This window comes from Simochromis diagramma, unplaced genomic scaffold, assembly GCF_900408965.1.
Source record: "Simochromis diagramma unplaced genomic scaffold, fSimDia1.1 OVJJ01000131.1, whole genome shotgun sequence".
Taxonomy (NCBI): Eukaryota; Metazoa; Chordata; class Actinopteri; order Cichliformes; family Cichlidae; genus Simochromis; species Simochromis diagramma.
The window spans coordinates 11,649,708-11,672,695 of NW_024387200.1; the positions used below are offsets into that span (position 1 = coordinate 11,649,708).

Genomic DNA, 22,988 nt, shown 5'->3' on the forward strand with positions numbered 1-22,988 from the left:
CCTTCTCTACCTCCTGAGCCAGAACCAAAGCTAGAGCCACCACTCTTTTTTATCATTCTGTGGAAACTTCAACCAGGAAACCCGCTGAATGTGAAGCATATGCTCTAAATAAGAATGTCATGACATAAGCATGAGAAAAGATTGTATGTTTACTCCATGTCCTACTCCAGCCACCGAATATGGCCGTCATTACATCAACCACTTCCACACTAAATTCTGTTCTACATGAGTGGACAGGGAAGGTAAGGGAGGGGCAGGTTGTGTTAAGAGATTTGATTAAAATCTGAAAATAAACAAATGGGCCATTGTCAGTGTTTGTAGGGCCAATGGGCAGTGGCATATAAGCAGGTTTGTAGCTTCTATGCTGACATGCTGTTCTTCCACAGCATGTCTTTATCCTGTCTTCCTTCTCTCACCTCAACCAATCACAGCAGATGGCCCCGCCCCTCCCTGAGCCTGGTTCTGCCGGAGGTTTCTTCCTGTTAAAAGGGAGTTTTTCCTTCCCACTGTCGCCAAAGTGCTTGCTTATAGGGGATCATATGATTGTTGGGTTTTTCTCTGTTTGTATTATTGTAGGGTCTACCTTACAATATAAAGTGCCTTGAGGCAACTGTTGTTGTGAATAAATGTTGCTGGTTTGACAAATAAAATTGAATTGAACTTAATTCTATAATTACATCTCCAAAGAAAATAAATTATACTGATCCATTGGGTCGCAAATGCCCAGTACGACAGATTACTAGTCCAGCTCCGCCCTGAATATAGATGAGGTTTAGAACGTGGATAGAAATCAAACACTTCGCCTTTTGGTTCAGATCTGTCTTCACTACAACAGTCCAATAGAATGCACAAATAACTGCTGACATCACACCCATGTACCAATCCAACTCATGCTCCACCTTCCAATCGCTTGTGTATACTATGTGTTTACTTGTGTGTACGTCCTTACTTGGGGCAACCCAGAACAAGCAAACCCCTATTTTCTGGCAGCGAATCATGGCCTCAGAAATGAAGGTGCTGACTCTCGTCCAGAAATTTCACACTTGGCTGTAAACTGCTCAAGTGTATGCTTATGGTCGCGCTCTGATGAAGCACAGAAGCACATCATCAAATGAGTGCCAACTGACTATTTGGCAGAATGAGGTTTGTCATTCACAGCAATCTAAAAACCTCTGTTTAAAACTGTACATTTAGTAGTAGTTGTATTGGTTTGCATGAGGCAGATAGTGTGAAGTCTTACCATATTTTACGTTTTTTAATTATTGAAACTTGATTTTTATTTTTTTAAGCAATTTCTGACAACCCTGTTCTACAATGGAGAAGACATTTTAACCATAAATTGCAAACTAACAAAGGCCTTGGAAACTGTCCTCTAGTTTTCTTGCCGGGAAAGTATTCTTATAGTCTCTCTTTGTCACAGTGCAGATAATGAGAAAACAAATGCATTGCTCCTGAACAAAAGCAGTTGCTCTCTCTTTACCCCACAAGGAAGACAAAAGAGTTATTGACAGGCAAAAAAAAAAGAAAAAGAGCTTTCATATTACTTGTATGCAGGAGTCTAGTTTTCAACTAAAGATGAAGCATACTGCAGGCAGCAAGCCTCTGGCAGCCATCTGCTTTTTCATGAATTTATCTAATGCTGCAGCATTCACAGGTAATGAAAGCCTGGCCGTGTACATAAAAAGGACATACTCTTGGGAAAGAAAGCATAAATCCCAGTTTATTAGTTATTTGTTTTCTTTTTTTAAAAACATCAAAAGGAGACTGAATAAATCAAATTCTGATCGAACATCCTTCGTGCCAGACGCCCACATGTGTTTTGTCATTCCTTGCGGCCATTTAATAAAACAAAGGCTTCTCTGCAACCTTTGAGTGTTGCAATTTCTATGGCAACCACATGCACCATCACTATAAGGTTTGTGAATGCAACCCAGATCTCACGGAGGGTCATAGTGAAGCGTAGCTGTGTGGAGCAAGTGTGTAAAAAACACATGCTTCGCATTTCAAAGACAGATTCGATGAGTTTTAAAGACATGTTAGGGCATCGGAGCAAACCAGAGAATGCTTTAACGTTCCATTCTTTAATCATTTTATCTTCTTACAGCCCTGAAAATCAAACTAATTTCATAATCTTTTAAACATTACCAGGATTTCAATGTTTTAGCATCCTGCAGTTATTTTCTCTGGTAATCGTCATGCCCAGTATATAGTTGTAACATATAAGCAAGTATACATATATATACCTTCTCTTAGCTTAAGTTCAGTTCTAATAAATGGTAGCATATATAAATGTTCTGTATGTATAACAGATGTGCTGCCGACAGTTTAGAGGCTCACAAGTAATTTCCCAAAGCAAATGTCTCGTACATGAGTGAGTTTACTAACGGCATCATAACCATATTTATGCAAGTCCAAAAAGTCTGTCAGATAAAAACATGGCAATTCAATATGATGAAAAGCTGCTGTACAGCTAAATTCAATTACTATGGATTGGTAAGTTGCTGTATTCAAGCAAACATGAAAGTATTTCCAATGCAGCAGGATCAAATCGATGTTTAGGGAATAAAAATTGGTTTCTAAATTGATTAAATCCAGCGTGAAGCGTGAGGGAGGGTTCAGGGGTAGAGATCTCTGCACTGTAAACTGATTACACCTGTCTGTCTCTGAGGATTCACTTTGACTTCAGATCAAATAAGATTCGGATGGACGTTTGAAATAGAAGGGCACATCTTTCTGACTGAGTCTATTCAATCAGAAAGACTCAACGACGGTTTCAGTTAAAGCTATCGTGTTGAAAGTAGTCAGATATATTATTATTGAACAATAAACATTACTAGAAGTAGAAATTTACAGTAATGATTTTCACAAAAGTCAAAAAACTAGAAAAACATTTGATTTCTGTCCAGTCCACTTTCTAAACCTCACCTGTGGTCACTAGTAATCTGTCATTTGCCCAGAGGGCATAATATGTTTATTTTAAAATCACAGTTTTCCATTACAGATATATTCTTCATGTAGGCAGTGGATTTTGTTTATGTGGGAGTGTTACTGGTAATAGGTCACTTTTTTAACTACTATTAACCTATCGAGTTTTTAAACTAACCCAATGTATTGTTACAGGAAAAAAAATGTCTCCCTCCCCCGATGCAGATATCCCCAGTATTTGCGGATGTTGAAATATGTCTCACTGTTGATCACATACAAAGTGTGGTTTCACAAAAAAATATATATTAAAAAGCAATATTTTATGTCATCAGTTTTCTGAAGTGCTTAGGTTTGATCAAGGCAAAAGAAATAACACAAAAGCACTGATGCTACATTTTAATTACCATTAAAGCAATATCTGCAGACCATAAATCTGTGTCATGAAATAAAATCATCAGACCTACTAATACTACTTCCCATTACCCACTGGGGCAGAGTTAGAGCCCAAGGACACAATTAAGAGAGAACCTGTCGCACTTGAATTAGACTGATCAGTGAGTGCTTCCGCTAACCAAGATAACTTTAATCTTTACATAACGCACATAACTAATTTTGTATTCTCTTTGAGGAAATAATAAGGAATAATCTGACATGGTTAGGAGTTTATAAAAAAAGTCTATGGACCCCTCTGAAGTAGTAGTGTGTAGTGTAGCCAAATGCTGGGAATAGCTGGTAAGGTACACTCAGAAAAATAAAGGTGCCAACTGGAACCAAAAGTGGTTCTTTAGACTGATGCCATAGAAGAACCTTTTTTGGTGCCACAAAGAACCTTTCAAACAATGGTTCTTTGAAGAACCATTTCTTTCAGTGGTTCTTTGAAAAACCATTAAAGGTGCCCCAAAGAACCATTTCTTGATGGTTCTTTGGGGCACCTTTAATGGTTTTTCAAAGAACCTTTTTAAAAATGGTTCTTTAAAGAACCATTTTTAAAAAGCTCCTTCAAATGGTTCTTTTAAAAGAACCATTTTAAAGAACCTTTTTTGAGTGGTTCTTTAAAAAACCATTTTAAATCTTTCAAAATAAAATGCATCATAAATTGAATTTGAGTAGGGTAAAATAAATACGAGCACAGCATAGACATATATTAATGGTTTATTGTCATTTTGTAGTTACCAAAAGACAAAAAGGCATTTTAACCCTCAGCACAACATCACTACTAATACATGTCACATATTAGTGTTTTAAACAGTAATAATTAAATATATTTGCTATACTATAAATAAATATATATAAATACTATATCTACAGATAACACAACAAATAATACATGTATTGTTTAATAAAACATCAGAAAGTGATAAAACACATTAGAAATAGCAATAGCTTCATAACAGACCAATAAATCAACACATTTTCATCAGCAGATGCTTGCATGTTCAGTAAAAATATTTCAACAACAAGTTTATGATTAAAATGATCAATGAACTTCAGCCTTACGCTATGTAATGTACGTTTCATGTTGTACTCGTGGTCCTTTGTTAGTCCAGTTTAGGACAATGTCTCTGACGTATGTATCATATCAAATATATGTCATATCAAAACAAGCCCACACCTGCAGTTGTTTCAGTTTTTCACTGGTGTTTCCTGTCAGCTGGTCAACCTCACTCAGGCGGACATCCATATCAGCCAACCAAATGACAAGCTCCTCCCTTTGTGCTTCAAATCCCTCCCACTCTGAGACAAGGAGCTGAAAGAGAGAGAAAAGAGTCAATTATGAAGAAGAGAGAAAAGTGAAACCCTCCTCAGAAGGTCTGACTCGCATACCTGCAGTTGACCTGTGATGGACTCCAGTTTGGCGTTCACGTCATCCCTCGTCGATGCCAACAGCCGAGTCTGCAGGGTGCTCTGGAAGAGCTGAGTTAATGTTCGACTCCTCCTGGTCAGGCTCTCCAGCTGATTGAGCCGAGGTCTCCCCTCTCGCCGCTGCCTCTGAACACAGAAACACAAATTGCATCTGACGCAGGAGGTGCAGATTTTTTTTGCTATTCTTTTCTAAATCCAGGCTTGATCACATGGAGGTATTTGGAAAACTTTTTTGGCCAGTGGACGACTGTTGTCTTGCAGAAAGTCAAATCAAACATATGCGATACACAATCAATTCACAAGAACACATTATAAAAAAATAAGTCCAGTTCTTGCCTGATTTCAAGTGAATTCTGCATCAAAACAGGGTGACAGAAGTAAAACGAGTGCACAAAGCCTCACTTTGTACAAGCCTGCTATTAAAGTTCTCCTCTATGCAGACGACTTTCCTGTTTTCAAGGCACAACTTGGATCTGCTGTACGAATCTTATGGATACACACTAAATGAAACAATAGTGTGCATGACTCCAGATTCTGATCCCTCATCCTAATATGGTCCCAACATAGCAACAGCAATAATGCAAATGTTGAGGCTTCAAAATACAAAGTCCATAAACCAATGGCTGACATGGGTTTTATCATAAGGGTGATAAATATACAGATTTCAGTCTGTCTTAGAGATTTGATGTTCATTTACCTGCAGATGCACTATACGTACCTGCTCCATGGTTTTTCACATCACTATTTAATACAGGAAGTAGGTGAACTAAAACAAGTTATCGTTCTTTGTGAGAGGACCGTATTACTGAAACAAACCTCAATGACATCATAGGGATCCCTACAGATGCTCCTGCTGCTTCTCTTCCTCCTCATCCTAAGCTTCCTTCTCCTTGTCCTCGCCTTCCATCCAATTGTAATTCAATCTAAGTGTGTTTCTCCCTCCTCTTCCTCATTTTGTTGGAGCTGTGAACACAATTAATGTGAATCTGGATTAATTTGTGCAAACAAGAAAAATCTACAGCTTTTTGGTCAGAGGTGGTCTTGTGATTTAAGCCGGGTAGAGTAGATTTATGTGTTGATGCTACCTGCTTCAGCTCTGGCTGCTGAGTGATATTTACACCCTGGCTGGATTACAAACTTTAACCATGTGCTGAACTTTGGCCCAGCGTTGATACCTCTTGTTAGTATAACGACCTCTTCTTAGCTTGTATGTATGATGGTGGATAAATGAAATATACAAAGAAAATTTAACTATATTAAAAAAGAACATCTATCTTGGAAACATCAAATGACCGGAGCATAACTTGTCAACTAGTCCGAAAATAAGTTATGCAGGAACAGTCAAAGACACACCTTCTCATGTCACATTTCTATTCATTTCTATTCACATTTCTATATAATTAGATTAGACAATAAAGAGTTATCTAATCTAATTATTCATTCAAAACACTTATGCATAGCTGTATTTTATACAGCTCATACAGAATTCAAAGTACAGGTTCATGTGAGTATTTAATGTACGGCTCAAATCTACAGAATTTCAGAGTTTCTAGAGCAGACACAGAGCTCACGCCACAACAGGCTTCAGGCGCCATTTTAGTGACTTTAACAATATATTAAATTTTAATTTCGGTCTAGCTGACATTAGGTTATGTACGCAGCACGCAATTGAACCACATATTTTAGAAGCCAAAGGTTCAAATTAGCTGGGAGCAGCTTCACTTAATTATAACAGTGGTTTTGTTAGGAAAACAGTTGGATACTAAATTGTGCTGACCTCAACGGCTAACGTATCTAGCTAATCGCTACTGTTAGCACAACATTAACAGCAAGCTACAATGACGAGTAACAAAAACAAAACAGTGATAAGGTTTTAATGAAAATGTTTTACCTTTTCCAACAGTCCCAGAATCCAGAGCTTCAAAGTCCAGCAGGTACTGAAGACTGTTATCCGCCTCGCTGTCACCGTCCGTGAGAAAGAGTTTTCCCCCCGAAAGGTCAAGGCCCGCCGCTCGCGCACTCTGTCTGCGCATGCGCATCCCAACGACTGACCCCCTCCGTCCGCTCCCGGGAGGTTACAGTATGACCTGTTCTGACGTCACTCTCTCTCTCCCTGTCATTTATTTGGCTCGAAACACATATTAACAAATTGCTCAGTGATGAACAACTACTCAGATCATTTACCTAAGCAGTGCGCTTTGTCAAAACGAAGTGTGTGTTCATTACACATAAGTGTGTTCATTACACTGACATTCTGTTCTGCAATTGTTATTTACTTGTATTTTATAATTTGACTTTACATACTGCAGGGTGGTTTGTAAAGTTTACAATAACTAGTATTATCATTATGCTATATTTTCAAAAATATATAATAATCTCAAAAGTAATGCCTTGGAGTAGAAAATAGTAATGCTTTATTAACATTTAAAACTAAAGTACAGTATTTGAATGTGTGTATTGTGTCAAAGTTAACTCACCATATTCATAATGTGTTTGTGGGGTTAGGGGTGTGTGTGTGTGTGTGTGTGGGGGGGGGGTGTTAGGGTCTTTAGGCTTTCACCCCCCACCCCTGCCACCAGTATATTTTTAAGCAAATATTTCTAACTTTTATTTGAATATTCAGTTTCCTACCATCTTCTCTTAAAGGGTAATTGCCAGGTATCCCGCCCTCCCCCTTCGCACACACATGCACACAAAGAAAACACACAGTATAATTCACAGCCTCGTTATAGTGAATAAATATTTATGCCATTTACACCATCAAACTTAGATTGCTAAGGATGAAGAACCTTTTGTTCTTTAAAGAACCATTTGTAATAGCTGAAGAACCATCCACAAAATAAAAAGGTTCTTTGACGTATGATGGTTCTTTAAAGAACCATGAAGACATCTGAAGAACCATTTAAGAACCATAATTTTTCTGAGTGTAGTCCCACCCCGAGCCTCCCCCGATATCAGTTTAATTGAATAAACAAACAGCACTAGATATGCAATTTTTTAAAAAGTCTAATTTAAGTTCCTTTGTAAAAATGTGTGACTACATTTTTATCTATTTGGTCTTTGGGTTTAGTCTGTATCTAGCATAGATAGCTGGCGGTTTTCTCCTGTAGAAACCAGGAAGCAATGTTTTTCCCTGCAGTACTTCATACATTTCTGAGCAGCTACCCAGTGACTGAATAATGCATAAAATCTGAGGGTTCAGCATAAAGAAATACTTGCCTTGAAAGAGATCTTAAACTGTAAAGGCAATTAAAGGATGAAAAGGTGAAGAGTTGGTTTAATTTTTTCAATAAATATATTTGCATTAAGGAGAACATTTTGGATCTAGGTATACACTATGTAGCTGAACGCAAGTGAATACAAGTAACATTAAGAGAAAAAAGTCTGGTGCAGTTTGATATAAACAAGACAGGAAATGATTAACTTGTCATTTGAAACACAAATGTCAACTGAGTCATTATTGTCTTAAATGTTACATTTTCCAATGAGCATATTTTTGCCTGTTATAGCCGGAGCCTTTATTAACAGGGAAGTTGAGCATACCAAGCCTAAGTAACACAGACATAATTTCACCCAGTAACTGCCAGAAACTACTCATCTGGTTGGAGAATGCACATTTTTCCCTGGCAGCTAGAGGTCACCGGGGGGTGGGGGGTCACCAACTGGTCTCCATGGCTTAGTCCTTACTTAATCAAGCTAAGCAGTCACACAAAGGTGGTTGTGCACACAACATATAACCACTTGTGGAATGTCTAGTTTTCAGTATAGAAAACTATAAGATTAGAAAAACAGTCAGAGGTCAAACCAGTAATATTGCTAAAGCCAAAAGCAGCAATGCCAAAAGCAAGAGTGCTGTAATGGAATTAATGTGTGAATGTAGTTCTTTGCAATATGAAACCCACTGAATGTCAGATATACAAATAACACTTTAATGGCAGTAAACAAAGCTATAGAAAATGGAGACTGTGTAAGTGAATACACATCATGGCTCAAGAGTTGGCAGTTTGTCTTGTAATCGGAAGGTTGCCGGTTCGAGCTCCGACAGTCTTGGTCGTTGTGTCCTTGGGCAAGACACTTCACCCGTTGCCCTACTGGTGGTGGTCAGAGGGCCCGGTGGCGCCAGTGTCCGGCAGCCTCGCCTCTGTCAGTGCGCCCCAGGGCGGCTGTGGCTACAATGTAGCTTTCCATCACCAGTGTGTGAATGACTGAATGTAGTGTAAAGCGCTTTGGGGTCCTTAGGGACTAAGTAAAGCGCTATACAAATACAGGCCATTTTACTTGTAAATCTCACTGCCCCATAATTAAGGGCCTAAATCTGACGGTAACTGCAATTTTTTAATTAAATTTTTGAATTAATATTCTTACAGTATTCTTACATCTGTGCAAAACTACCACTGAACTGTCCAAAAACAAGTAGCCAAATCTAACCAAAAAGAACAGTTCAAAGTAATTAGTAGGCTGTCTCAAGATAATATAATGCTATTAAAATTGCCTCCAGTTGGCAGGACAAAATTAAAGAGGAAATAATGATCCCTCCAATGAGACTCTGCATTTTTCATTTTTGCTTGTCAGTGAAAAAGACAGCATTTGGGCTTTAAAATTTTAAAAACTATAGACTGTTTTACTATCTGTGTACCAAGGTACGAGGAACCTTCTAAGAAATTTGACATTGAAGTGAACCACATTCATAACACGTACAACTCAGGGTTAAATGGAAGTTATCTTGCTAGGCAACAAATCCTGTTTATAGTACAGGCTTCAAGTGACACACTTGGCAGCATTTCTTAATTAACACATTCTGACTCCAAACAGAAACATGATACTGACCATGTGGTGCAACTGCAACTCTGGTCAAATTGAAACTGACCTTTGGGTAATTTATGGAACGTGATTTTAGTTCATTGTTAAGGGAACATCAATGTTTTAGTTTGGTGTTACGACCCGGCTCAAAAGCCGCAACATACAAAAAAGGAGACGAATACCAGAGTGTTAGTGAGAAGAGGTTTTATCTTAAAATGGCATAGCAGGCTGGCTAAAATGGCTGGTGCCACCAAGGTAAAGACTAGTGAGCTCCTAGGAAGCCTGCTGTGTCCGAAAGCCTCCTTATATTTCAGTTGCATAGTTATAAGTGCACTGGTAATGTCTGCCGATAAGTTCCACTTTGTCCTTACTGTTTGCTGCGGTGATGACGTCACATGCTTTTACGAAGGCCCTGCCATATCACGAGTCCGAGGAGCACTAGGCATGTTTTTCTCCATGAGTGCGGGGGAATAGCGATCTCCAGCCGTGTGCGTTCCTGTGCAAATGTGAGTCAAAATCCCTCCAGTTCTACGAGTCCATTCCCACTTATAGCACGGGTTGTACTTTGACGTTAATTACAGGGGGTTTATGCCAGGAGATTTATCGAGATTGGTAGAGGCATGTGACTTTCCACCGTAGCATTTGTTGAGGGTTGGATCTGTGCACCGCAGTTGGGTTATTTAGCTACTAGAGGGCACTGAAGACCATGTAATTGCTGACCTTTCCTAATTTGGGGGCATTAGGTCTTTTCTGTTGCCTGAGATATGCAGATATTCTTGTTTCCTGCCTGTTCAAATGGGATTGTGGGACTTTCTTATGTCAGAGCATTCAGCTGATTATTTGTGTTACAGTTCATTATATTGGCATGATGTTGGGAAGTGACGATTGTTATATTTACATGTGGTAATTGTTTCTCCTTGTTTCTTGTTATTCAGAACCACACGTCTGTCCACCCCTCCCACACTTGTTAAGTATGTCTACTGCTGTACTGTTGAGCTGCTGTTAACTTCCATTAAAGTATATCCGGACATCACTCTCTGTGCCCCACTCTCTGACCGGAGTTTAAGTCCTAAGGGAGCTATCATCCCAGCATCCCAGAGATAACTCTCTAACAAGTGGTCCTTCAAGCCGGACAGATAGCTACACTGAGGACGACATGGAGTTTAAGCACCAAGATATCCCTGACATATCCGTGCGACGGAAAACTCAGCGAGAGAGACATCTCCCGGCTTACTTTGATGATTATGAAGTTGAATATCAACCCAAAGTAGGTACATCCACTGATAAACCAACAGCAGGTGCAGAGGCAGGGATGGCTATAGATCAGCGCTCTGCCAAGCAGCGCTCGACCTCTTCACGATCACATGCCTCAGGTTCTCAATGCAGCAAACCTAGATCCCAGGCTAGTGGACACTCACCTTCGGGAGGCTCTATCATCGCAGGGCTAACCGATTTGCAGACAGCGATGTTGGAAGAGAAGATGAAGGGCATGGAGCTAGCAGAATTGCAGCGGCAGATGATGGAAGAGAGTCTAGCTGAGGAACAGTGTTTAATCTTGGATGCTCAGGCCCGGGAAGCCCTCAGTAATAAGGAAGAACTATACATGCAGCAAGAAAAGCAAAGACGTCAATTAGACGAAGAGGCACGTACTGCTCACAACACCAGAGAATCTATTACCAGACGTCTATCAATGCAGCGTCGACTCAAAGAGAAGGAGATGGAGCTGAAGAAAGCTTCCCTTGCTGCTTTCCTTCATGATCAAGAAGATGGGCTGCCACCACCTAGACCTTTAAATAACTGTGAGTATGACTCGGGGCTTCAGGCATGCAGCAGTGGTGTAAACTCGCAAGTAAATCTGTCGGAGCAGCCAGCACATAACGGACAGCGACGTAATATGACCAGCTATGCGAATGCTTTCCCACCTTCGATCTTGCCAGTGGATGCCTCAGTACCAAATACGCAGCCCTTACATCCCACCAGCTCCTCGGCTGACCTGGAGCCAGTATCTGAACCTCTCCATGGGTGTCCAACGCAGCATATCAGTCCTGCTATGGATACCCCCTCAGCTGGTCGTCAGTATGGTCTGCAGCTAGGTGTAAATCACCCCCCTACCACCTACTCAACTCAGACTCTCCGACCTGCAGCAGAGGACAGCTCTAATATCCCCAGCAGACAATCACAGGCTCCGGGAAAGGTGAAACATCAGAGATCACTTTCTCCAGTGCCATACTCAATACCCAGTCAGTTTCTACCACTTCCTGATTTACAGTCCCGCCTGTGGGATAAAGTTGGACCAACTGGCTGTGGGCCTATGGCGTCATCTTTACAGTCCGAGATACCGTTGGCACCTACTGACAGCAAGGGAAACAACTTGATGGAACTGCTATTTGCCAGCTTGTATGTTATCCCCAAGCCAGCACTACCTTCTTTCGCCAGTGGTAAGGAAAGTGATTTTGCACTTCTTAAAATGGCTCTGGACAGTATTCTTGGCAGCCGTACTCATCTCACAGAGCTGTTCAAATATCAAATCCTTCTGGAGCAGTTAAAACTACCAAGTGCTTACAAACTAGCACAAACATATATGCATGATCCCCTGCCATATACTACAGCACTCCAGGCTCTCCAAGACAAATATGGTCAACCTCGCCAGCTCGTACAGAGTGAGCTTGGATCTATCCCTTGGATATAACCCAAATCCGGGTGGGGGACCCAGAAGCCTTCGACAATTTTGCTCTGGATGTGCAGGCTTTAGTAGGTATGCTTCGATCACTGGAAGGTGAAAACGGCTACGAACTGCGATGTGGCTCTCATGTTGATAAGTTACTGAGCAAGCTCCCAGCAAGCTACAGAGATGTGTTTGTTGAGTACAGCCTCAGTCATGGGATACTGAGAACTGGAACTGACAAGACATATACCCTGCCAGATTTTTCAGCCTGGCTCCAAGTGAAATCGGAGGCCAAGCGCATATCCAGTAGGGCAGCCGACATGTTTCAGGACCAGACCAAACAAGGTCAGAAAGGCAGGAAAAGCCAAACATATCCTTCCACTGTGTACTACAACACAGACAACAGGAAGGGGGATGGAGCTCATCTGGAACCAGGTCATCGGACACCTCCCATTAAAGGGAAGATTAAGCCAAAACCTTACTGTCCATACTGTGACATCTTAACATTAACTGTGACATTGTACATCTTAATCTTTGCCCCAAATTTAAGACACTGTTCACCACCGAAATTGCAGAGTGGATCAAAGATAAAGGTTGTTGGCGTTGTGGACGGAATCACGCACCTTATGTGTGCACCCTGAAGGTACCCTGTAAAGTGTGCAAACAGCAACATCTTACAGTGCTGCATGAGGTTTGCCAACAGGTACCCAGGAAAGTCCTGATGGTTGGCACTGCCCCAGATACGTTCACCATCTACATTGATCACCCAAACCATCCTCATAAGGTCCTGCTAAAGGTTGTGAAGGTGTATCTGTACAATGCTGAGTATTCATTAGAGACCTTTGATGTACTAGATGACGGTTCTGAACGATCCATCATCCTACCACCAGCTGTGCAGCACCTTAATCTAGGGAAGGAAGCCGAGACACTTCCATTAAGAACTGTTTGTCAGGATGTGATTCACCTGCAAGGGGCCTCGGTCTCCTTTGAGATTTCCCCTACCCATAATCCTAAAGTGAGATACCACATCCATCATGCCTTCACTGCTGACAAACTGGGCCTCTCTGAGCACAGTTATCCAGTTAAGGCACTCATGCAAAAATATGCGCACCTGCGGGGACTCCCACATTCCACTGTCGACAGGGTGCATGCAGCCTTTAGTCCTTATTGGTTCAGACTTCCCTCATCTGCTTGTCCCAACGAAACCTGTAGGGTCTGGCCCTCCTGGGGGTCCATTGGCAGTCTGTAGCCGCCTTGGATGGGCTCTGCAGGGTCCAGCTAACTTAGCCCAGTTCGCTGTGGAAGAGCAACAGTGTCTCTTTACTGGGTCCCCAAGCAATGATCTCCTTCAGCATGTAGAACGATTGTGGAAGGCGGATGTACTCCCATACACAAATGTGAAGACCACGACACGTTCTAAGGAAGATCAGAAAGCACTTGAAGCTCTTGAGCAGCGCACTACCAGAGTGCAGGTGGAGGGAGTGACAAGATATGCAACGCCCCTCCTCCGTTGCAAAGACAGTCCTCGCCTCTGGGCACCCAGGCTTCCCTTGCTACCACAGTTACGGAGTACTGAACGTCGGATAGCGAGAGACCCAGGGCAGGCTGAAACCTATTGTCAGGAAGTACATAAACTGGAGGTGGTAGGCTATGTTGAGAAACTATCACCTGAGAAGGTTGATTGTTCGAACGAGTCATGGTATCTACCCCATCATGTAGTTCACCACAACAACAAGGCTAGACTTGTATTCAACTGCTCATATCAATATAACGGGCTAAGCCTCAACAGCCAGTTGCTTCCAGGTCCAATTCTAGGACCTTCACTGCTTGGGGTCCTCCTCCGCTTCAGGGAGCATACTGTGGCCATAAGTGGTGACATCAAGGCAATGTTCCACCAAATTTGGTTGCTGCCTGAGGACAAACCTCTGCTCTGCCTCCTATGGAGATCTATGAGGAAGGATGAGGAGCCAAGCGTGTACGAGTGGCAGGTTCTGCCTTTTGGTACAACTTGCAGTCCTTGTTGTGCCACCTATGCCCTCCAAAGACATGTCAGGGACAACAGCCAGGGTAATGAAGATATCTTGGACACGGTAGAGAGGGCCTTCTACGTTGATAACTGTTTGCATAGTCTCCAATCTGCAGAGGAGGCTAAGACACTCATAGATGGGATGCGGGAGTTACTCGCCAAAGGGGGATTTGAGATTAGGCAATGGGCCAGTAACGTTCCATCGGTGGTGGAGCACCTGCCAGTGGAAGCCAAAGCAGCCAGCACAGAGCTTTGGCTCTCCCAGCACAGCCAAGACCCAGAAGAACCAGCTCTGGGCCTTCGTTGGAACTGTCTCACTGACCGCCTTGGATACAGTCATCGATTTGTGGAGTACTGTCTGCCCACACTGAGAAATGTTTACCGGGTGATGGCATCGCAGTATGATCCTCTGGGCTACCTCATACCCTTCTCAACTCGAGCGAAGGTTCTAATTCAGGATCTTTGGAAGGCAGGAGTTGGATGGGATGAACAAATCCATCCTACGGCCCTACTAGACAGATGACACAGTGGGAGAAGGAACTAGTGTTCTTGCCACAGGTGGAATTACCAAGATGCTATGTCCCACCAAGAGCAGATACCGGGAGACCAGGTAGAGGGGCTCACATATTTTGTGATGCCTCCGAAAGAGCCTATGGAGCCTGCGAACACAGGACTCCCAAGGCAACGTCCACGTGGCATTCATGATGGCGAGGTCAAGAGTAAGCCCGCGGAAACAGATTTCTATGCCACGTTTGGAGTTATGTGCAGCTCTTGCCGCAGCCCAACTGGCTAGAGTACTCGAGACCGAGCTGGCATTTCAACCCAGTGACATCACCATATGGAGTGACTCAACAACAGTTTTGACGTGGATCCAATCCGATTCATGCCGCTATAAGGTCTTTGTTGGTACCAGGATTGCCGAAATACAAGATCTTACTGAGGTGTCAAGTTGGAGATATGTCAACACCAAGGACAATCCGGCTGATGACCTCACGCGAGGGAAAACCCTTCTCGAGCTGAGTCAACCAAACCGTTCGACTCAGGGCCCACCTTTCCTTTTAACGAATACTTATACCTGGCCAACTCTCCATGAAGGTAAAGGTCAAGAAAATGGGGAGCTGAGAGCAACAGCATTCTGTGGAGCCACCACCACATACATTCCACAGCTAACGGTACCAGTTTCCAATTTTGACAAATGGAGTGAGGTGGTTAAGGCTACCCATCGGATCCTTCATGGGGCGGCTGCTGATCACAAAAACCATGTCATGACTGCTACAAATGTATCAGCTGTTAAAGCTGCATCTCCTGAAACAAGCTCAAAATGATAGTTTCCCTGAGGAATTACAGGCCCTGGCTGCTGGTAAGGCAATTCATAAGCAGAGTCGCCTGCTAACACTCGCTCCGGAGTATGACCCGGCTATTGGGCTGATAAGATTTGGGGGCAGACTCCGAAGAGCAGAAGGTTTGGACTTGGATGCCATGCACCCCATTGTCCTTGACCCGCAGTATCCGGTGACTAAACTACTGATCAGAAAATATGATGATCAGCTGTTGCACCCTGGGCCAGAACGAGTGTTCGGGGAGATGAAGAGAAAATATTGGATTCTCCGAGGAAGGGAGGCAATCAAGCGGCACCAGCACAGCTGTGGTGAGTGTCGAAGGTGGCGAGCCTAATATTCCTCGGATGGCAGATCTACCCCCCGCGAGGCTGCGCCTATACAAACCACCCTTTTGGTCCACTGGAGTCGACTGCTTCGGCCCTTACAACATCAAAGTAGGATGGCGCACCGAAAAGCGTTGGGGTATCATATTCAAATGCATGACTACAAGCTGTGTGCATCTTGACCTGTTGGACAGCATAGATACTGATGCCTTTCTCATGGCTCTGCGTCGGTTTATTGCACGCCGGGGCAAGCCATATGAGATCCTATCTGACTGTGGCACCAACTTCAGGGGAGGAGAGACCGAACTGCGGTCTAGTTTCTCAGCTCTTGAAGCCCCCATTAAAGAGCAGCTGGCGGAGCAGAGGATTGAGTTCCAGTTTAATCCACCAGGTTCCCCCCATTTTGGAGGTTTTTGGGAACGGGAGATAAGATCTGTGAAGACAGCTCTTAAAGTGGTGCTGGGAGGCAATACGGTCACAGAGGCAGTTTTGCAAACTGTGCTGGTCGAGGTGGAAGGGATCATTAATGCAAAGCCTCTCGGCTATGTCTCTTTGGATGTAGTGGATCCGGATCCAGTCACACCCAACTTATTGCTAATGGGGCGACGAGATGCATCACTCCCCCAGGTGATTTATGCTTCAAGTGAGATGCTGGGAAGACGGCGATGGCGCCATAGTCAGATTCTGGCAGACCATTTTTGGTCCAACTTCCTGTGTCACCATCTGCCTGATCTTCAGAGGAGACAAAGATGGCAGGGGGATACTGACAACTTAACCACAGGTCAAGTGGTTATGGTGGTTGACTCACAACTACTGCGAGCACAGTGGCCTATTGGAAAGGTAGTCAAGGCCTGTCCAGGGCCAGACGGTTGGGTGAGAGCGGCTGAGGTGACAATCAAGGGACAGACATATCTTCGACCAGTTGCCAGATTAGTCAGACTCTCAGCCTGGGAGGATGATGAGGACTGTAAACCCAATGATGCTTCGACTTTCGGTTGAAGAGAAAATTTACTACTTAAATTTGGGGGCGGCTGTGTCCGAAAGTCTCCTTATATTTCAGTCGCATAGTTATAGGTGCACTGGTAATGTCTGCTGATGAGTTCCGGTATGCTTTTATCCACACCTGACTAGGTGTGGCCAATTAGCACCAGCTGAACACGTTGAGGAGATTGGGGGCTGCAGAGGGTCGTAACATTGGACCGAAGCAGACCAACTAACAAGTGTATCTTTAGAGTTTTGTCTCTAATATAGCTAAGTATAGGTTCATGTGCTGAACTGTTCAAGAGCTCTAGCTTGTTCAACTTAATTCAGGGAACCTGCTGATAGAAGGAAATATTGAATATTTGTAAAGAAAAAAAAAGATTTTATATACACAAACCCATTAGAGATCTCACGTATTCAGCGGGACTACTGTAGCCCAGCATCTTGCAGGAATTCAATGTTTGCAATTTACTGAGCTCCAAATAACCTTCTTTTAATTTCCCCTAAACCGTGTGATACTGTTTGTCTTCTGACGGCTATTGCATCTAATTAAGATAACTCTCATAATATTCTTCCACCTCTCTTATTTTTCCTGCACATTTGGACATCAGCTGTAGAAATTAAAGCCCTACTGTTGAACAACAAGTGGGTCATTTTTACAGAGTCTTCAAGTAAAACAGAACGGTACAATTAAGAAAGATCTTTCTTTATCAGCTCAGTTAATATTTTTGCAGCAGTGTTCTGGATCAGGGAGCTTTTAGAATGATCTGACAATGACTTACAGTAGTCCAGCCTAGAATTAGAAATGCTCAAACTAAAATATGTTTCTAGTTTTAGCAATATTGCACAGTGAGTGGAGTCAGTGCTGCATTTATGTTTCATATCTACATTGAAGGACATATCCTGGTCAAAGAGTCCTTGCAGTGTCACTGTAAGTATCTGGTTAGACACCATGTTTCAAAGGTTTTACAGGGCCAAGTACAAAAACATCACTTTTATCTGAATTTAGAAGCACCAAATTAGAGGTCATCCAGATCTTTATATCTTTAGTTAAACTGCATGGATTTCTTTGTGTCTGTGTGTTATTGGGCCTCACTCATAGATAGAGCTGGGTATCATCTTCCTTGCAATGAAAATATATGCTACATCTTCTGAAAAGGCTGCCTTAGAGAAGCATGTATAATGTAAATCAAAATGGTCCTACCACAGAACCCTGTGGAACATCATAATTAACTTTACTGTGTGAAAAAGACAGCTTTGTATGGCTTGTATGAAACAGATATGATTCACATCACTGCAGTGCATTTCAACCTGTCCCAACATTATTGCGATGTGTTGCAGCCATCAAATTCAAAATGGGGGAATAATTTAATTAAAAAAATGTGTTTGTCATTTTAAAGATTTTATATATTTTCTGTGCTCTATTGTAAAAGAAATGTTGTTTTATTAAATTTGTGGGCAGCACGGTGGCATGGTGATTAGCACTGTTGCCGCACAGCAAGAAGGTCCTGAGTTCAATTCCACCATCAGGCCGGGGTCTTTCTGTGTGGAGTTTGCATGTTCTCCCCGTGTTTGCGTGGGTTCCCTCCGGGTACTCCGGCTTCCTCCCACCATCCAAAGACATGCAGCTTGTGGGGATAGGTTAATTGGATAATCCAAATTGTCACTAGGTGTGCATGTGCGAATGAATATGAGTGTGAATGGTTGTCTGTCCCTGTGTGTTGGCCCTGCGACAGACTGGCGACCTGTCCAGGGTGTACCCCGCCTCTCGCCCTATGACAGCTGGGATAGGCTCCAGCGCCCCCCGCGGCCCTGAAAAGGATAAGCGGAAGCGAATGAATGAATGGATGGATGGATGGATGGATGGATGGATCTATCTTAGTTTTTGTTCTGGTAAGATGCAATTTGGAAAGTTGGCTCAACATGAGTTCATTGATACAGTCACATACAAACACAGCATACATGAAACAACCAAAGCTACTTTCAGTATTCGTCCACCATCTCTTGCTGTGTTGACCTTAATGTTTTCCAAAGGGGAGTGATGCATGTGTATATATGTATATGTGTGTGTGTGTGTGTGTGTGTGTGTGTGTGTACTTATTTTCATGACATCTTAGGACAATTAGAACACATGCAATAGTGCTTACAGCATGAAACATTTTCAAAAATCTTTCAATGATATAATGAATAAACAATTTATTCCCACATTCATTAGTATAAAGAGAATAATCCACCGTCAGGCTGCACAAGCTACCCCGACTATCTCCAAAACAAAATAAATAAATAAATGCCTTTCAAACCCAATAACCAATAATCTATATTATATCATAATTTGCTGGTTTACAGAAGCTGTAATTTGAAAAGAAGATCTGCTTTTATAAAGTAGTTTAGACAAACCCTTGTAGCAAAGCCTTAAAGGCAGATATACAAAATGTGACTCAGTTAAACAAACACTGTATACCAATACACAACCAACTTCTAAATACATGTCTGCCATTTTTCATTTTCCCTTTATTCACCAGACAAACAAACTACAGATGTCTATAAAAATAACTTTGAGAGACTAGGAGACACCACTCTCTGATTTTAATATCAACAAATTTTCGAATAGATTGATGCATGACAGCAACATCTGTCATCCACATCTGCTTAAAGGGCATAGCACATTGCAATTAACACATGCCAGATGCACAATACAACCAGCAGTATCTTTGCAGTTGAACCAGTTTAGCTGTTTAAATCTCTTATCAGCTGTTTGCCTGGGCTGTGTACATCTAATATGGTCACATGACAGCCTGCTTATTTCCTCCATCAGTCTGGTATCGAATTATTTCTGCGAGTGTTAACATGGTGGCTGTTTCCATTACCTTGTCAAGATGTTTTGACAGGTGCTTGCTTCCCAGCTCTGGTGTAGAATGCACTGACATTACGTGGGATTTGTAGAGGGTGTGTTATTTCTCCAGAGGCATTCACTATGTTTTCTCTACAGAAAACAAAAGCTCAGTGGATGAAGGTCTGTCGACATGAACAATACCTCCTGATATGTACTCGGCACAATCTGCCGATTCAGGGACTGGACCATAACCTTGCAAGAGAGAGATAATGGATGTGTGTGTTTATGTACAGAAGTAGTACAGAAAGAGGGCAGAAGAAGGAAAACTAAGTGAGGCAAAATACAGCGGCTTTTGTTTTTAATCTTTAGTCACCTCTGCTTGAAAAGTAGCCTGGAAAGCTATAATGCGGCACACAATACTAAAGTTCCAAACATTTTTAGTGGGGTTTCTTTTTTTTCCTTTTAGAAAGAAAGAATATTTGATTTCCAAATGCTGTCAGGTGGTAGTGAGGGAATAGCCTACTGCTGCTCTCAGAGTAACAAAAGCTTTTTTCTTTTCTTTTTTTTTTTTACAAAGAGGAAAGGATTTGAAAGTTTTTAACCACACCAAACTCACAGTTTTGCTAGGCTAAGATTTCCCTTTTCGGGCCCTGGTGGATTGGAGAAAAAAAGTTATACCTCCATGCAGATCTTCTCGAGAGCAGTGATGTTTTGGGGCTGTCGCCGAGCAACACGGACTTTCAACTCCCGCCACAGATTTTCTATGGGGTTGAGGTCTGGAGACTGGCTAGGCCACTCCAGGACTTTCAAATGCTTCTTACGGAGCCACTCCTTTGTTGCCCGGGCGGTGTGTTTTGGATCATTGTCATGTTGGAAGACCCAGCCTCGTTTCATCTTCAAAGTTCTCACTGATGGAAGGAGGTTTTGGCTCAAAATCTCACGATACATGGCCCCATTCATTCTGTCCTTAACACGGATCAGTCGTCCTGTCCCCTTGGCAGAAAAACAGCCCCATAGCATGATGTTTCCACCCCCATGCTTCACAGTAGGTATGGTGTTCTTGGGATGCAACTCAGTATTCTTCTTCCTCCAAACACGACGAGTTGAGTTTATACCAAAAAGTTCTACTTTGGTTTCATCTGACCACATGACATTCTCCCAATCCTCTGCTGTATCATCCATGTGCTCTCTGGCAAACTTCAGACGGGCCTGGACATGCACTGGCTTCAGCAGCGGAACACGTCTGGCACTGCGGGATTTGATTCCCTGCCGTTGTAGTGTGTTACTGATGGTGACCTTTGTTACTTTGGTCCCAGCTCTCTGCAGGTCATTCACCAGGTCCCCCCGTGTGGTTCTGGGATCTTTGCTCACCGTTCTCATGATCATTTTGACCCCACGGGATGAGATCTTGCGTGGAGCCCCAGATCGAGGGAGATTATCAGTGGTCTTGTATGTCTTCCATTTTCTGATGATTGCTCCCACAGTTGATTTTTTCACACCAAGCTGCTTGCCTATTGTAGATTCACTCTTCCCAGTCTGGTGCAGGTCTACAATACTTTTCCTGGTGTCCTTCGAAAGCTCTTTGGTCTTGGCCATGGCGGAGTTTGGAGTCTGACTGTTTGAGGCTGTGGACAGGTGTCTTTTATACAGATGATGAGTTCAAACAGGTGCCATTCATACAGGTAACGAGTGGGGGACAGAAAAGCTTCTTACAGAAGACGTTACAGGTCTGTGAGAGCCAGAGATTTTCCTGTTTGAGGTGACCAAATACTTATTTCCACCCTAATTACGAATAAATTCTTTACAAATCCTACCATGTGAATTCATGGATTTTTTTTCACATTCTGTCTCTCACAGTTGAAGTGTACCTCTGGTGCAAATTACTGACCTCTGTCATCATTTTAAGTGGGGGAACTTGCACAATCGGTGGCTGACTAAATACTTTTTTGCCCCACTGTACTTCAGACACATAAAATGATTTTGACTGAACTACGCAAGTTTAGAGAAGGCTTCCTGTAGAAATACTGTTGAGGTGAGGATAATCACTCTGCAAATACTGTCTATCAAATCCGTTAGTAGCTAATGCATTATAGCCTACTTACCACCCATACATCGTATTTGATCTGCAAATGTAAATGCAAATGTACCCAAATGAAAATTTTATATCTGTAGAATTCTAGACTAAAATGTGTGTAAGAGAATGAGGATGTTTTCTCACCTACAGTGTGTTTACTCTGATCCATGGTTTGGTTTCTTTTGACACAAACAATAATCCTATCAAACTCCAAGAGAACCATAATGCATCACTACAAACCAAGAATATTCCGTCCCCTTATTGGCCAGATGTGTCTGGGTAAACACAGAATGAAGGTGTTGTGTTCTGGAGAACAATGAGAGTTTACATTCATTTCACAGCTAGTTGCTAGCCTGTACAGAACCTTGCACATCTATAGCACCTTGCCACATCCCAGAATACAAAGCATACATGGCTACAGGAAGTTCTTTAGCTGAAACAAGGTTGGATCATGTTCACAGCATAAACTACCTGCACTCGAGTTAATTTGGAATTGCACCTCCTCCAAGGCATCTCAGGGCAGCTGTTTTGGTCCACATCTAATTGTAATTGTTGTGTTCACATGTGCATAAATGAGCTGTGAAAACAAACTCGAGTTTGATTTAAACAGAGTTTAATTCACCACAGGGGTGAAAACACTAATGAGTTGCGCCAGCACAAACTGGGTCTTGGCAATAAAGAAGTATTGTCAGTATTTAGAAAGATATTGCAGATTGCAATAAGGGGTGGGAACTTGTGACTGAACATGTTGTATATGCTGGGAGTTCATTTGAACAAAATGTAGGAAGGAGGAGAAATATTTAAATCAACTGCACAAAATGATTGACTGCAACACGCAATTTACTGCTAATCGCCCTCCCAAAAACACGTCTTGTTCTTTGTGTTGATATCAAAGTGAACTGAATGCATCCTGTAACTAACTGTTTAGAAAGCAGAACTTTTGTAATTGGAGATAAAGTATCTGAATTTCAGGAGCGGGGCCACACCTCCAAACACACTCCTTCAGCTGTTTGTTCTTGTTTTCGTGCCCCACCCTCCCTCACCTTTTCAATTCTTTCACTTCTTCACTTCTGATTAGTGCATGGGGGTCTGCCAGGCCCGGGAGCCGCCGCCAGTCCCCTTCGAGGCCTTCCCCAAACAGAGCTCAAGTCATGTTAA

General features: G+C 42.5%; 2 long non-coding RNA genes across 2 annotated transcripts; both read right to left on the reverse strand.

The window, feature by feature from the left end:
• Nucleotides 1-4,316: 4,316 nt before the first annotated feature.
• On the reverse strand, nucleotides 4,317-10,536 carry LOC120745588. The gene is made up of 3 exons (XR_005698666.1): nucleotides 10,527-10,536; nucleotides 4,750-4,839; nucleotides 4,317-4,672 (listed from the first exon to the last, which is right to left on the reverse strand). It is a non-coding gene; the product is annotated as an uncharacterized LOC120745588 (long non-coding RNA).
• A 9,792-nt stretch (nucleotides 10,537-20,328) lies between these two features.
• LOC120745591 lies at nucleotides 20,329-22,761 on the reverse strand. Its single transcript, XR_005698669.1, has 2 exons — nucleotides 21,717-22,761; nucleotides 20,329-20,434 (listed from the first exon to the last, which is right to left on the reverse strand). It is a non-coding gene; the product is annotated as an uncharacterized LOC120745591 (long non-coding RNA).
• Nucleotides 22,762-22,988: the final 227 nt, after the last annotated feature.